Here is a 17,120-nt window from a genome sequence, read left to right on the forward strand (position 1 = left end):
GACAGATCATTGTACCGCTGGTACTTAACTCCAGCAAAATTAGCTCATATATATATATATATATATCTCACAGGAGAACAGATGTTGGAGATGTCAGCATTTTTGGTTGGTACCTGTTTTCACGTTTGGTGGAACTGTCAGGTATCAGGTAGTTAAAAAATATTGGAAACAAGTTTGATCTTCTGTGTCACAAATATTAGGAACTACATTACTTATGAATCCCAGCCTTTACCTGCTCAGTACAAGACAAATTGTCAGATACAGCCATGGAGAGAAAGCATTGGAAGATTATATTATATATGGTCACCGGAACAAGACGTCTCTTTGCACAAAAATGGAAATGAAAGCAAATATCTGTGGATGAAGATGGAATAGTTAAATTAATGGACATGAGAGATATTGGAAAAAGAAATGGGACATTAGCTGACTATGGTAAAAATCGAACCAGACTGAAGGCTGAAAGACTATGGAAAAAGCAAACTGCAGCAGCCTTCCTTGTCTTGTGTCTCCTTCCTCATTGACAACTCTTGCCATCTTGACCATACTCTGATGCTACTTGGCCGCAGATGCCCTGGTTTCCATCTGTAAAATATTGGTGGGCATGACAAACATGCCCCCTTTCAGCTATTTTTAACCCCCCGCTTCAAAGCCAAAGCTCTGGTTTTAATCTAAAGGTGGGAATTAGCTCTTTTATTTTTTGGCTTTTTGCATTTTTTTTTAAAGAAAGAGCTTGTCTTTTCAAAAGCAGCCATGCACAATTAATCTCAGGATGGCCTAAGCTCGAACAAATCCAGTTTTAACAACTGTGAAAATAGATTTTTGTTCCAGGACCGCAGCCCTCATTAAAGAGTTTCCAATGATGTCCGTCAGTCTTTGATGCATTAATCCTGACTGATTGGTACTTAAAACACTGGGGTGCTCCTTGCTAATTACAGGATGTCTTTTCTCTTTGGGAAAGGCAAAAATGACTTTGGCTAAGCTTGCCCTGCGCAATTGTCAAACGTTGCCAGGCATGATCCACCGTATGACTCTTTCCTAGAATTGTACAGTTGGAAGACACTCTTAGGACCATCCAAACCAATGGTTCTTAAACTTTGGTCCTCTAGATGTTTTGGACTTCAGCTCCCAGAAGCCCCAGTTGTCTACTGGATTTGGCCTCTACTCTTCCTAGCAGTAAAGGGAAATAAAGTCCCCTCTCCCCCCAGATTACCAAAAGATGCCACTTTGTACAGTTCAACTTGGCAGGACTTGGCAAGCTCAGTGCTATGAAATTCTGGGAACTGTAGCTTTGTGGAACATTTAGCCTTCTCTGTCTTAGAGCTTTGGTGCCACAACAAAATACAGTTCCCAGGATTCCATAGCATTGAGCCATGGCAGTTAAAGTGGGGTCGAACTGGATTATTTCCACAGTGTGACTGCAGCCATGTTAGCTTCCTTTTTCCTCCCCAATTGTTGTGGTGCCAGGGCTCACCCTCCACACTGCTCCAGCTAAAAACAAGAGGGCTAAATTAAATATTCTTTATCCAGTCTCCCAAAAAGCGAGAAGGAATAATCCCTTCCTTGCACTTGATCTAGGAAGAGCCCCTTTAGGTATGCTTTCTTTTGTAATCCCCAAACAGGGAAATATATTTGCTCTCTCTTTCTTGGTATTCGAAGGACAAGCTGTGAGCCATTGTGGTTGGCACTTTTATGCATAGCGTTTTGACATCACCGGGGGCCGTCTGTAGGTTTTCGGGTTTGGCTCATGAACCTCAGGGCCTGGGACCATCCTAAACTGGCAAGGCTGGGCACAATGGGTGCAAGGGCCAGGCGGGTGAATGGGGCTGAAAGCAAGGAACAGATGCAACTCATCACCCTAATGATCTTTCCCTTCCCAGAGCTGTGGCCCTATTGAGAAGAAGGGGGCTCATGTTGGTCCCATGGCAACCCTGGGAGAAGGAGAATAGAGGCAAGGGCAGCGAGGGGGCTGGGCGGGCGAGGAAGCTCCAGTTTTATTTAATTTTTCTCTGTCTTTCACAGGCATCCGTGCCGAACAAAAGCCCCCGGGGAAAGGGACTGCTCATTTTTCCTTCTTCCCCCCTGCTCTCCCCCATCAGCTCCTTTTCTTTCTCATTTTTAAAAGCAGGAGGGGGGAAAAGAAACAAGGAGAGGGTGAGCACAAGATGGATGGACCGCCAGGCCTATGCAATGAGGGGCTCTACCGACCCAGCCTTCATCCCATTAAAGGAAAGGGATGACGGATTGGACTAAATGGGTTGATGGGCTCGGAGGTGGCTTGGAGAAGCTCGAGGCCCCAGATAAGGATCATCTTGTGTGCGGTTTGCTTAAAAGTCCAGATTAGGCCCACCAGGGTCTCCAGAGCTTGATCTTTGGCTTCTATGTTGGCTCCATATTGTTGTTCTGGCGTCAAGTGGAGCTCAATGGTCCTTTTGGTGAGAACATTAAGGTCCAGCGGCGAAGGGTCCGGTCAAAGCTTTGCAGCCAAAACTGAACTTCAAATGGGCACACGCACAAAAGTAGGATCACCGTACTGAAAACTGGAGAGGGCTGCTGTATCATTAATGTTTGTGTAGAAGGATTTTCAGCAGGCGTTGCTTGCTATTTGGTTGCGTGCCAAGCAGCACCTGGTAAAATCTCCTCTACAGCATGACTATGAAAGGTCCAGTTGTGCCAACTTGGCAAGGACAGTCCCAATTTGTCCTCTGCTGTCCCACTTTTTCAGCTACTTTTAAAAGGTCCCGGTTTCTCTCTCCTCTTCCCACTTTCCCCTTTTTTCCTCCGCTTACTTTCATTGCTGCAAATGGAGTTCAGAATGCAAAATTTGTTTTTACTGGGGAGAAAGGAGAGAAAAGTGGCCGAATCGTGCCCTTCCCAGCAAAAGCAAACAGCTGCAGCCTCTCTAAGTTGGTTGTTCTTCTTCCTTCATAGCTCTTGTTCTCTCCTCTCCTTTCTTCTTGTCTGCACTGTTGAATAGAAACTATTTTTGCATGTTGGACTCGGGACCTTATCACATGGGAGGGAAGTGCTCAAATCCCGTAGATAAATAGGGCTTAAATCTGGGAATATCCCACAAAAGCGGGATTGTTTTCAGACAATGTCAGGGTAATTGAGCATTAATGCGACATTAACCCAGGCAAAAAGTAGGCAAAACCGCACCACTTTTTACTTTCAAAATTTTCCTGAAAGTAAAAAGCGGTGTGATTTTGTGACTTTCTGGCACAGGTTAATGTCACATTAATGCTCAGTTGGCCCCGACGTCGTCTCAAAACTATCCTGCTTTTGTGGGATATTCCCAGATTTAAACCCCATTGATCTATGGGATTTGAGCACTTCCCTCCTGTGTGACAAGACCCTCAGCTTGCATTAACTATATTAAGACAGGGCAAAAAGGGAAAGAGGGAGGAGAAGAAACTAAGGCATTTTAATAGCATCTGAAAAAGTGGGATGGCAGAGGATTAGCCAAAACTCTTCTTGCCCATTTGCAAACTTGGGTACATTTGTATAGGGAGAAAATTGCCCCCAAGCTTTCTTTGTAACATGGCTGGGAGAAAACCTGTGGTGAGAGTGAATACTGAAAAGGATGGTGGTGGAAAAAGTTGCCTCATCCCCACCTGGATGGCTGATGGAGAGAGGGAATGAGAAATGAAACGCTGAGAGAGCAAATCCTCTTATATGGACAGGTGGATCTTCTCTTTCCATCCCGAGCGTTGGGCCTGCCTCCATTTCCATTCCGCTTTAATTCTTCCCATCCGCTTGTCATTAGTTTCATTTCAGCGATGAATATTTAAATAGCTTATACATTATGGAGGTGGCCTTGCAGCTCTTTTCATACGCCTCTCGGCTGCTGAGTAAGTCTATGGAGCCAGCTTTGCAGACAATTACACCGTGTTTTGTGCGGGGAGATGCAATGTGGAAGGACAAGAACCCAAAGGCTGATATGATTTTATATGAGACCCATTTGGCAACTGAGAAGAACAAAACAGCCCTTTTGGGCACCTTGGAGGCACCAAACTGCAGTTTGGTGTGCTGGTGATCTTAAATGATCCATATTTTCTGTGTGAGAGTCAGTTCTTTAGAATGGGAAATCAAACCCTGGTCTCCAGTCCTAGGACAACTCTCAAACCATTACTCCATGCTGGCTCTCTTTGTAAAGAACTTGCTGGGAAATATAAAACATGCCGGCTCTTTAGCACTGATTTTCACATAGGGTAGAGTCACCATATATTGTTTTTCCTGTATAGGAAAAAAATATTCCTGCACAGAAACTGCTATTTGCCAAGAAACCCCTAGGACAGAGTCACCATATATTGACTTGAAGACACATAACAACAGCAATAACAAATCCTATAGTGGAACAGTTGCATTCAGCTCCAGGTTGCAGAAGTGGAGTTGTGCATGTCCATTGTTCGTGGACACACATTACGTTTTGGGACATTCGCTTGCATGTTTGGTGTGTTGCTTCAGTTGTGCCACATTGCCATGAAGTTTGTGCAGCACAAACAATGCATGGGGAAATGTACACTACGTAAACCCAAAGTACAATCTCATCCTTTGGGCATTTCTGTGCAGGAAAAATCCCTTACAAAGCACAACCGGCAACTGAGAACCGGGTGGGAGGCTTTGTGCTCTTGCCCAGAGGGAGGAATAGTAGATTTTTTTCCTTTTTTCCTTTTGGTCTGCGAGGCCAAAAAAAGCCACAGTAATTCACACCCCAACTAACTGGTTGTTTTGACAGCATGGCTTTATTGATAAGAAAGAGACGTGGGTGGTATGAAAGACTCAGCTCTCCAGGGGCATGCAATGGAGTTTTCTCTATATGAAAACCCATCGAAATGTTGGGGGGAAACAAACCCTACAGTGGCAAAAAATTGTCTGCACTGGAACCAAAACATTATTAAATATTAAAACAATCAATCCAACAGTCATAAGAATTGAAACTAAGATATACAACCTATTGTGGAATGAAATGTGCTGAATTTAGGGTGGCCACTTAGTCTATGGAGTTTATCACACGGGAGGAATTTCTCTTAGTTTCGAATGAAAAGAAAGTGGGGCCAGAATGCATTCATGTGAATTCGCTAGTTCAGTGAATTTACGTGAATTCGAATTGCATTTGAACTGACTTCCCATTGCCCGAAAATAGCTTGCAATTGCCTGAAATTGCATGTGATCACCTCTCACGCAATAACGTGAAACCCCATGTTTGCGTTTGGACTGACTTCCCATTGCCTGAAATTGCGTGTGGTAGTCTATCATGCAATAACGTTAAACCCCATGATTGCGTTTGGATTGCCATTGGATTATACTTCCAATTTCTCTTGTCTGATAAACTCCAAAGTTACAATTTAAGGTGGACGCTTATTCAAAATGCCCCTGCTTTCTCACTCTACATTGTAGAAAATAATGCAGTTTGCCACAAATTTAACTGCAATGGCTCCGTCACACAGAATCTTAGGATGTTTAGTTTCGTGAGGCACCAGCGCTCTTTGGAAGAGAAGGCTAAAGACCTTGTAAAACTGCAAATCCCAGGATTCCATAGGATGGAGCTACAGAGCTTAAAACAGTGTCAAGGTGCATTATTTCTTCAATGCAGATGCACCTTGAAATGGAACAGTCCTTCCAAGATAGAGTGCCTTCAAGTACAAGACTATCTGTGGTAGCTCTTCAGAGAGAGGACTGTGTTTTGGAAGGTGTGATTTGTAGCCACCCTTGTTTAGTATCCTGGAAAGGAAAGACAACAAGGCCAGGTAAGTTGAATTTGGAAAAGAGTGACACCAGACCTGAGGCCATCATAGAGAAAGGCCTATTCCAGTGGTGAAGGCTCCCAAAAGTTGGTGGAAGCATATAGTAAATATAGACCACTTCTTTGATATATGATGACAGCAGAAAGAATATTGTTTGCTCAGATTTGGAAATGGACTGAAGACCGATAGTGGAAGAATGGATTGTTTCTAAATGATAAGCCAATGGAAGACTTTTGGAAAGACTGGAAACCATTTTCATTTTGAGCAACAAGAAATCTTATAATGCAATAATCTGTGGCTATGCTTATTAGTAATATTAGTATGATTATTTGGATGGATCTGTAATGATAGAATAATACATTTCTCCTCTTTTTAAATTTTTCTTTACATTATACTCAAGATTAGGGGATGCATATCTCTGCTGTGTATTACTGTCTTTCCCCCTTTCTCTCTCTCTCTCTCTCTCTCTCCTTTCTTTTCTTTCTTTCCCCATCCCCTCATAACCAAGCAAATAATATACAATCCAAGATAAAGACACAATGCACTAGTGTCTTTATCTTGGATTGTATATTATTTGGATTGTAAAACAGATTGTTTGTATTACAAGTAATAAAAATATTATCTCAATAAAAAGTTAGCCAAAGCACATGTGGACAGAGATAGAGGAGAGAGATCTTCAAATTCCAGTCTTTCTCTCTCTGTGTGTGTGTATGTGGCCATGATCCTATATCAAGGTTGTGTAAAGTAAATTTCTGCATGCGAAGTGGTATGTTGACTGAGACCTTTTCTGCACATGCCAAATAAAATGGCTTCCCCATGCCTTTTCACTGGAGAGAGCAGATGACACATGGTCCAAACCATGGTCAAATAGACTAGATGATGTCCACTCCGTTCAGCTCTCAGTCCTGGTGCAAGTAGGCCAGATGACGTCTGGTTCATTCAATACCAGAACTGGGGTATAACCCCCTTAATATATGAATTTGAATATATTAAAATGCTCCACCGATAGTTATGGATCTTCTGAGAAGATCCAGAGTCCTACGTTCTGATGCCAGGCAATTGTTGATCCTGTTTGGTGGCCCTAAGTGACAAAATATCTTCTTGGATAACTGGCTAGGAGATGTTGGGAATCTTTGTTCAAGAACGTCACTTTCTCAACCTCTGCCTTTCCTTCTTTGTGTCTGGCACACTCCTTTCTAGAAAGCCTCCGCCGAAACCGTGTCCAAGCGAAACTCCTTGCCTTGCCCCCATTTCGGAAAGCGTACGCATGTCCCCCTTCCCTTCTCCCCAGCCCTCCAAATTCAACACTGAAGAAGGCTGTGGGTTTCAGATGACTCTGTCGGCTGCTGAGGCTGCAATTTAAGGAGCAATGTGCAAGATTGCAAGAGGTTCCAGCATAAATTTGACAAGGCGATCCAAGATCAACATTTCAAAAGAGCCAGGGAGAGGGGAAAGTGGGGTAAAGAAACACTAGGGACAGCAGGGATGCCGGTGGTATGTGGTTATCTTTTTGTGCTTGCGCTCCATGAATGAAGTTAGGCCGGGCCTCCACAGAGGCAGCAAAATGAAACAGAGGGAGACCCACTGAACTTGCAGAATTTACTTTCCAAGCAAATGTTGAACTGCAACCCACAGTGTACCTGTATTCCACTTCATTCCACTTTAATTTCCATGGCTCCATCCTATGCAATCTTGGGAGCTGTAGTTTGGCGAGGGACTCCAAATTCCATGCTAGAGCTCTAAGTGCCTCTCTCCAGGTGTGTCTAAACTCTGTCCTAACTACAAATCCCAGGATTCCATAATTTAGCACCAGGAGAGTTAAAGTGATACGATGATCTAACCGTGAGGCAGATTCATCTCAGACAGGGACGGCTTATCTTTTGTCTCCTTCTTGCGCATGATGTGCTGTTGGGTGCATTTTTCTTTTCAGCTTTACTGCCAAAAAGGCCACAGCTTGGAGAGTTACATGTTCAAAGTAATTTATTCCTGTTACTCGGTGTCATGTTTAAAAGGTAAACTTACTATGGGTCCTTGTGACAGCCTTTGAAAAAATAACTTTGTTGTATTATCTGGTGCATTGCTTGTTAATTTTCCATTGCTTCCTAATACCTTCAGCTACTTTTGCAAATAACCTTTTGCTTATTGTCCCATTGTGCATTGAGGAATATGCAGTGGCTGTTTTTGCAATTCCCATAGCTTCTATCTGTCCTAGCAAGCACAGTTCCGATTAGTCCTCTGCCATCCCATTTTTCCAGCTGCTTTTAAAATGTCCTGGTTTCTCTCTCCTCCTCCCGCTCTCTTCCTTTGTTTTCAGCTTGCTTCAGTGGTTGCAAAATGAGTCCGCAAGTGCAAAAGTAGTTTTTACTCCATTAACTCACTAGACTCAGGCAAAAGCAAACTGCTGCAGCCTCTCGTAGTTTGTGCACTCTTCCCAACTAACAACTTGTGCCATCTTTGCCACATTCTGATGTTTCACAGCCAGACGTTTCCCAGTTTTCATCTGTGAAATGCTAGAGGGTATGCGATCCCAGTCAAACAGGACTGTGAAGGGCCCAATGAATAATGATGCACTATTCATGAATGCACAATGGCATGTGTAATGGTTAGACTGACAGAATTATGCTTACACATCCTGGAAGTGCATATGTCCATTGCACAACCACGCCAAAAGTACATTTTTTCCCCAGTGGATCATAATACTAGCTACATCTTCCCTCTCAAGAGGGTTTCTTTTTAATTCTGAGATATGTCGGAGGAAAAAAAAAACCTTTCCCTTTCCTTTCTCTCTATTTAAAAGTGCAATTGTAGTACTATAGCTCATCACCGAAGTGGCACTTTTGCACAATGGCACTCTGATTCCAAGATGCCCTTTTAAAAGCAGACAATTTGTCTTTCAAACTGTAGGATCACTTCAGTAAACAATCCCCCCTTTAAATAAAAAAGAGAGCTTCAGAAGAGCCCAAGTACAGATCCAATAAACTGCTAAAAACAGACGACTAAAAGAATGGAAGAAGTAGAAACAGGGCTGACAACCATAGACCAAATGCAACAAAACCCAAGGAGCTATTTCTCAAGAACTCTGAGTGCATCTACATTGTAGAAGTAATGCCATTTGACACCACTTTAAGCATTGTAGTACTATCCTATGCAATCCTGGGATTTGTAGTTCTTTAGCCTTCTCTGAAGGCTTTAGACCTTCTTTAGCCTTCTCTGCCAAAGAGTGCTGGTGCCTCGCAAAACTACAAATCCAGGATTCTGTAGGATGGAGCCATGCAGTTCAAGTGGTGTCAAACTGCATCATTTCTACAGTGTAGATGCACCCTTGTACTTCTTTAGACCAGTTTGGAAGATAACCTTCTTTGGCCTTTTTCCATGTAAGTTGTACTATGTGCGTCTCCTCCACGCTTTATTCTCAGAAAACAATCCTGTGAAGTAACTTGGAGCAACAGGAGAAAGGAAGGGAGGGAGAGAATGACCGGTGCAAGATCACTGAGGGTGCATCTGGACTGTTGAAACAGTGCACTTTGACACCACTTTAATTGCCATGGCTCCATCCTACAGAATACTGGGATTTGTAGTTTTGCGAGCCACCAGCGCTCTTTGGCAGAGAAAGCTAAAGACCTTGCAAGGCTACAGATCCCATCATGGAGCTGCAACATGCAAAATGGTGTCATACTGCACTATTTCTGCAGTGTAGATGCAACCGTAGTGAGTTATACAGCTCTAACAGTTATACAGTCTTTAACCATGATACGACACAACTCTCCCCAAACTTTAAAGTAGGGAGAGAAGAGTCTCTTTCAGGTCATACAAAGGATAGAAGGATTTTCTTTATTTTTAAAGAGGGCAAGTAGGAAACTGCAGCTTTGATCTGAAAGGAAGACAATGACCAGTTAGAGAAGATTCATGGAAATCTTCCTCGGCTGCCTTCAAACAATAAGGCTAAATGGGTTTAACGTGAAGGCTGGAGAGGGGATGAGAAGCAATCGAGCTTCGCTCCTGCGCCTAATTCAATTCCATTTATTTTTATGTGGCAGCTTTCATACTAAGCATCTCGTGGCTGCTTTTGAGAGAGAGCCGGGGGGATAAAAAAAGTGGAGGTTCAGCTTCTTTATGCACATTTAGACTGTGGTGAGGAAACTCAAACCCTGGGGTCCCAATATGGTCCTTAAACTGCCAGGTCCCCTTCCCCATCATCTGATGGTAGCCCAGATTTTGCATCCCTCCCCTCAATATCAAAGTTTGAAATGCTCCTCTTAAGACTTAGGACTTGACTTGACTACATTTTGGACTGTCTTGAAGATATGACATCTGGTCACCCTCCATATGTGGCCCATGGACCACATGTTCCCCATCCCTGAGAAGTGAGTTGGGAACCAGAGGCAGCAATTCCCTCTTTGTTTCAAAGCAATGGAGGAAAGACTATTAAGTCGACCAGTGCTTTATTTGTTGTATTTGTCAGCCGGGACAAAACATGCACGCTTTATGAGATCTATCAATAACCGTGATCATGTCCTTAGTGGTGCAGCTGCCCTGTGTATGATATTTAAATCACATCTCCTTTCTGGCAGAGACTTATGGCAGCTTGGGCCTCCACTGGGTTATTATGCTTGGTGTCATGTCCGTCATATCTGTGTGATGAATCATTTCCTGCTTTCTCTGCGTCGGACAGGCGGCCCATTTTGCGCTCACATCCCAAAGAACAGAGGCAGTAACAATCCCTGAATGTGTCCTGTATATTAATACTCACTTTATGCATATGTATGCGTGGTGCAAGGGGAGATTTATAAGGCCGTCCCCGCGAACGGAAACCTGTGCCCCCTTGAAAGGAGATGGCTTGCACGCTTAATTCACAAGTGACCCAGTAAGTACACGGGGAAGTTGAATCAAGCTGGTGCAAGGGCAGATGCTTTGCATGTTGTGAAGTGAAAAGGCTATGCAAACAAGAAAAATGAAAAGAGAAGGAAAAAGGAAAAAGAAAAAAGAAAGAAGGAAAAAAAGGAGGAAGAATGGAATGGTAAGGGGAATCCCTCCTTCCCATTTGGTGAAGGGGGATTTCAAAAGTCATCACCACTTGGTAATAATAATGCTAACCAAGAAGCTTATTGCATGAGGATAGAAAGCAGATGTTCAGCCAGATAGTAGCACCGATTTCCTTACTGCATGACGTTATAGCTCTTCAGTTCTCTTCCTGCAGGAGATGGTTGCAAAAGTGAGTCTTTTGTCAAACTGATTTTTGCAGCATGACAAAAAGATTTGCTTTTATGACCGTCTCCCACAGGAGAAGAACTGAAGCACTTTGGATAGGCAAGTAGAAAGGTGCTACTATTTGGCTGGACTTCCGTTTTCTTTCCTTGTGCAATAAGGGCCCAAGGTGGTCAAACCAAGTCTCATGAGGAATTTAGGGAGTTGGGTAAGTTTACCCTGGAGAAGAGAACATGGAAAGGTGACATGATAGCCATTTTTAAATATATGAAGGGATGCCACGGAGAAGATAGAGCATGTGTCTTTTCTGGTGGTCCAGAGGCCAGAAAACCAGTGGATTCCAATTACAAGAAAAGAGATTCCTCCTAAACATAAGGAAGAACTTCCTAATGGTAAGAGATGTTGAATAGTTGAAGAGACTGTCTCGGAGGGTGGTGGAATTTCCTTCTCTGGAGGTCTTTAAAGAGAGGTGACCTTTTGGAGGTGCTTCAGTTGCAGATTCCTGCATGATTAAAATCCACCGTACAGAATCCTGGGATTTGTAGTTTGGTGAGGCACCAGCATGCTTTGGCAGAGCAGTCTAAAGACCTTGCAAAACTACAAATCCTAGGATTCCATAAGATGGAGTTATGACACTTAATGTGCTATTTCTACAGTGTAGGTGCAGCCTTTTGAAGGAAGCAATAAGTAATTTTAGCAATTTTCTTCTTACTGTGAGAAAGTCTTCGAAAACCAAGCAATTCTAGGAAGGCTATTCACACTTTGGGACTTATTGTTCATGGTTGTTTTGCAGAGAAAATGACATTTACACACATACACATAAACACACATACATCTGCCACTGCCAACAGAAGGCAGAAGGAGATTTAAGCTCCTCATCCTCACCTTGATATCACCTTGAAAGCCCTTGACCCCCATGGAAGTATTGTGATTTAGTCACGAAAATATGACCAGACGCCCTGCAGAGTTAAACCAGACAAGATTATGTTCTGAGTCAGATTATGTTCTTGAACATGGGCTACAAGCAAAAACAATGATGTGATGCAGGCAGCAATGTTTGGAGGCTGGATCTGGATACGACTCTCTTGTTCTGGAGATGTTTGCTAGGAATTGATCACACAAACAAATTCAAAAGATTTAGAAGACCCTATAGATTTATTTATTTTATACCTTATAGATAGTAGTTGTTCTCCAGAAAGCTCTGTTTAAGAATATATTTAAACTACAGGGTTTGATCAATTTCATTCTATTTCAACCATCTTGGTTCCATCGTGAAGAATCTTAATATTTGTCAAGGTGCCTGGGAAGAAGGAGTAAGGATTAACTCAAGGTGTATCTACACTGTAGAAATAATGCTGTCTGGCACTCCTTTAAATGCTGTTGCTCCATCTTAGGGAATCCTGGGAGTTGTAGTTTTACAAGGTTTTTTGCATTCTCTGCCAAAGAATGCTGGTGCCTCGCAAAACTACAAATCCCAGGATTCTGTAGGATGGGGCCATGGCAGCTAAAGTGGGGTCAAACTGCATTATTTCTACAGTGCAGATGCACCCTGAGAACTATAGTTCAGGGGAGTGGAGAAGTGTGCCCACCAACATTTCACAAATCAAAACTATTTGTGGCTGAGCAGCATCACAATATGGTCAAGATGACAACATTTATTAATGAGGATGAAGACACAAAGTAGGAGAGGATGAAGCAGTTTGCTTTTGCCTGAGCCTACTAAAAAGGGCAAGATTTGTCCTCTAATCTTCGCTTTCCTCTGCTGAGTTGAATGCCATCTATTTTAGGACTTTGGGGCTCAGTTTGCAGCAATTGAAGCAAGCTGAGGACGAAGGGGAAAAGTGGGAGGATGAGAGAGAAACTGGGACATTTTAAATAGAGCTGAGAAAGTAGGAAGGCAGAGGATAAATCAGGACCATCCCTGCAAAATCGAAACCATTGGAAGGTATGGGTTATTGCTTTCTAGCACAAAACTCTAAGTGCCTGACCAAACTGCAAATCTCAGGATTCAGCAGGATGCAACCAGGATCATTAAAACAATATGAAATTGATATATCACAACTGAAATGGTATCAGACTGTTGTCGTTGTAGAGTGCAGACAGAGTGTAGAAGCCGAAGTCTTGTTATTTAGATTCTGGGAGGCAAAATTAAGCAAAATCTGCCTGGATTGGGATTATCATAAAAGACAGGGGCAGAGCATCTGGTCCTCTGGAAGGTTTTGACTTCAACATCCAGAAGCCCCAGGGAAACCAGCAAATCGTAAGGGACCATTGCCATTGAAAACATCTGGAGGGCCACAGTTTCCCCAACCTGTTAGAGAGTCTGTGTTTGCGGCTTATCTTAATGACTGATAACATTGTTTGCAAGACTTTTCAGCAGCTCCGATTTCTGTGTGGGAGGGAGGGAGGGAGGGAAAGGGTTTACTGTTTTGGCTTCCGGCAAAGAATGCTGGGGAAACTGAGAGCCAGAGTCTCAAAGCATGCCCTCCAACTCTCTCAATTTGGTATGGATCGTCCCTATCAATCATTTGTTCTCCCCAAGATGTCCAAGTTTTACTCTCCTCCTCCCACTTTTGTCCTCAGCTCTTCAGATGCTGCAAACTGAGTTCAAAATCCATGAGTAGTGCAGACCTCAATTAACGTAATGGTGATAGGGGTGGAATCATTCCTTTCCCAGTGGGGTGAGGCAAAAACACATTAATAACTTGCGGCATTTTGACCACACGCTGGTTACTTGATTACATGGTGTCCCTGTGAAAAGCTGGAAGGCATGCTAACATGGTTCAGGTTGGCAACTTGGGCAGCTTGGAACCCTGGTCTTCAGAGTCATCATCCAATGCCCAAACCACTCAGACAACAGAGAACACATTTCCATGACAATCCTTTAGATATTTAAAGAGTGTGATCATGTCACACCTCCGTCTTCTCTTCACCAGGCTGGACATGCCTGGTTCCTTCAACCTTTCCTTGTATGTTTTGTTCTCTATATCTCATCCCATCCTCATTGCCTTGCTCTGAACCCGTTCCAACTTGTCTACATCTTCCTTAACATGAGACTCCAAAAACTGAACACAGTCCTATGAAAGCAGGATCTTCGCAGAAGAGTATTGTGATGACACTGAACTAAATTCATTCAAAGTCGGTCTTTAATGAAATTTCCAGGCCACCTCATCCATCCAATTTTAGCCAAATCATCTCTCTACCAAGAGAGACCTCCTGTTGCCCAGGCTTCTTAGAAAGAGTCATGAAGGAGGCCATCATGAGAAGGCTGGGTGGTCTATAATCTATTTATTCAAAACATTTCTATCCCGCCCTCTATCCAAAGATCTCAAGGCAGCATACAGATACTCAGTATTCCAACAAGGGCAGACAATGAAAATTATTTCAACAGACTAAAAACATATCGAGCACATTAACAAGTTAAAACAGGTTGAAAAGATTAGAACACGTGCATCGCATTGGAAGCAAATCACTGGTATGCCAATGTTTACATGGTCCTTTAAGGAATTTTAAGCAGTGTTAACTCTAGAGGTTGTTTCGCTGTTTTTTAAAATGGGACACACACACATATATATAGACACATAGACATACATACTAATTTTTGGTATGTTTTAAAATCTGTTTAAATGAATTATAAGTTGCCTTGATTTCCATTTTTGGAGAGGCAAAGGTAGGATATAAAGGAATGTCATCTTCATCATCAGTCATTATCACTGGAATTCTTTATCATCATCGATATTGTGTAACTTTATATTTGTTGTCATTGCATGCCCCGAAGTCATTCTCATATGGCAACCCTAAGGCAGGGTTTTCTTAGCACATTTATTTGTAGACATAACACAGTTGGACAGCACTTTAATCCAAAGCCTGGGGTTTGTAGATTTGTGAGGCACCAGCATGCTTTGGCAGAGAAGCTCAAGAACTTGTAAAAACTACAGATCCCATGATTCCATAGGATGGAGTGACTGCATTTAAAGTGGGTCAAACTGCATTTTTTTCTACAGTGTAGATGCACCCTTGATGTCTACGTGGCATTTCTAAAGGCTCTGCTGAAGGTTTAAATTACTTTAATGCTAGAAACCGAAGGACTGAAGGAACATTTGGGCCTAAGAAATAGCTTTGATGGCACATAGGCAGCCTGCATGCCACCCTTTCACCATCCTTGACTTCGGCCGAACCCTGAGAAGGAACGTCTGGCCATTTTCTCAAGCTTGCATTTTCTCAGCAAGGTCACGTTGACTTTGACTACACTCAGTTTGACTCACTGTTTTCTGGCTACTCTGGTTCCCCTATAAGCCAATAAAATCAATTTTTTGAAAAACAACAACAACAGACAACAGCGACGATGCCCTGGGGCCTCATCAAAGGAGAATATGTCTTGTTCAGTGCAAACTCTGAAATGCTCAAGGTGCTCCACATGTGCAGGATGGCATTAATGCTCCATCAGCAACTCTTTGCCAAAGGGGAGAGGGTGAATGCAGGCTTTCCAAAAGTGTACATTAATCCTGATTAATGCTCTGCCATTCCACTGCTTCAGCTACTTTTAAAATGTCTTGGTTCCACTTTTTCTCCCACTTTCCTCCTTTGTCCTAAGCTTATTTCAATTGCTGCAAACTGAGATTAAAATGCATTTAATTCAAGAGGAGTGGGGAGAGGAGGAGGCAAGATCTTGCCCTTTCCAGGAGGTTCATCCAAAAGCAAACTGCTATAGCCTCTTCTGGCTTGTGCATTCTTCTGCATTAATAACTTTTGCCATCTTGACCATGCTTGGATATTACTTGGCTTCATGTATTTCAGGTCCAAAACACACTGCCAAAATAATCCAGTTTGAGACCACTTTAACTACCCTGGCTGAGTTCTAGGGAACTCCGGACATTGTAGTTTATCATGGCACCAGAGCTCTCTGACAGAGAAGGCTAAATGTCTCACAAAACGACTGTTCCCAGAATCCCCTAACATTGAGCTGGGGCAGTTAAAGTGGTCTCAAATTGGATTATTTCTGCCGTGTGTTTCGGACCTCCGTTTTCCTCTGTAAACTGTCGGAGGGTATGTTTACGCTTGTTCTTGGCAAAGCTTTGATCAACATTATTTTTAAAAACCCACACAGTATATCATCCAAGGGATCCAAGTCATGAGGGATGCACATGCCTTTGCTCCCAAAGGGTCTTGTGTCTGAAACATTGCCAGCTGCAGTCGTTTCTACATTTCCTCTCTAGACTGGTTGCAAAAGGCTGCATACCTGTTGGGGAAAACAAACCTAAACTCCACTGGATGATATGGAGATGGTGCCGTAGTGGAGAACAAATGCTTCTTTGCCTTCCTTGCCAGCCCAGAGTATACCAGGGTTCCCAGGTTAGTACCATTCCTCAGATTGCCAGGCCAAAACCTAGGGGTGATAATGAAATCAAGCATGATCGATTAAGCATGAAGTACAGTTGCACCAAGCATGCTATTAAAATTGGGGAGAAAAAGATCCATCATGTTGAACAAAGAATACTTTCCTTCTTGAAGGCACTGCTCTCACCCTGAGATTCCTCCCCCTCCATCTCAGCCTGCAGAATGGAAAAGCAAGTCCAAGCCCTATCTATGACCTGGGAACCTAACAATGTGCTCCAAATTGTGCTTTGTCAGATTCATCATAAGCTTTTCTTCCATCCCTTTTCCAGCCATAGTCCCCATTTGCTGTATATCAGCTCTACACTAAAGAGGCCTAGGAGTTCTCCTCAATGGAAGAAGTTCATTTGGAGCAATCATGCCAACCGTCTGTCTCCTCGTTTTGGAAAGCAATGGGTGCTTCAATAGGAGAGTTAGTTGTTACTGTTGTTGTGTGCCTTCATCATTTCTGACTTATGGCGACCCTAAGGCAAAACTATCATGAGGTTTTCTTAGCAAGGTTCTTCTAAGGGGGTTTGCCATTGCCATTCTCTGAGGCTGAGAAAGTGTGACTTGGCCCAGGTCACCCAGTGGGTTTCATGGCCGAGCCAGGATTTGAACCCTGGCCTCCAGAGTTGCAGTCCAATGTTCAAACCACTAACCATCTCAGAATTAGCTATCCCAGCTGTGAGATTCTGAGATTTGGGGACTTGTAGGGGATGAAATCATGATGGTTTTGCACATTTTTCAATGTGTTTTTGTTGTTGCAAATCTGACACTTTTTTTTGCAAATGAAAT

Source organism: Sceloporus occidentalis, unplaced genomic scaffold (genome assembly GCF_023333645.1).
Source record: "Sceloporus occidentalis isolate IW3139 unplaced genomic scaffold, rSceOcc1.0.p SCAF_8, whole genome shotgun sequence".
Taxonomy (NCBI): domain Eukaryota; kingdom Metazoa; phylum Chordata; class Lepidosauria; order Squamata; family Phrynosomatidae; genus Sceloporus; species Sceloporus occidentalis.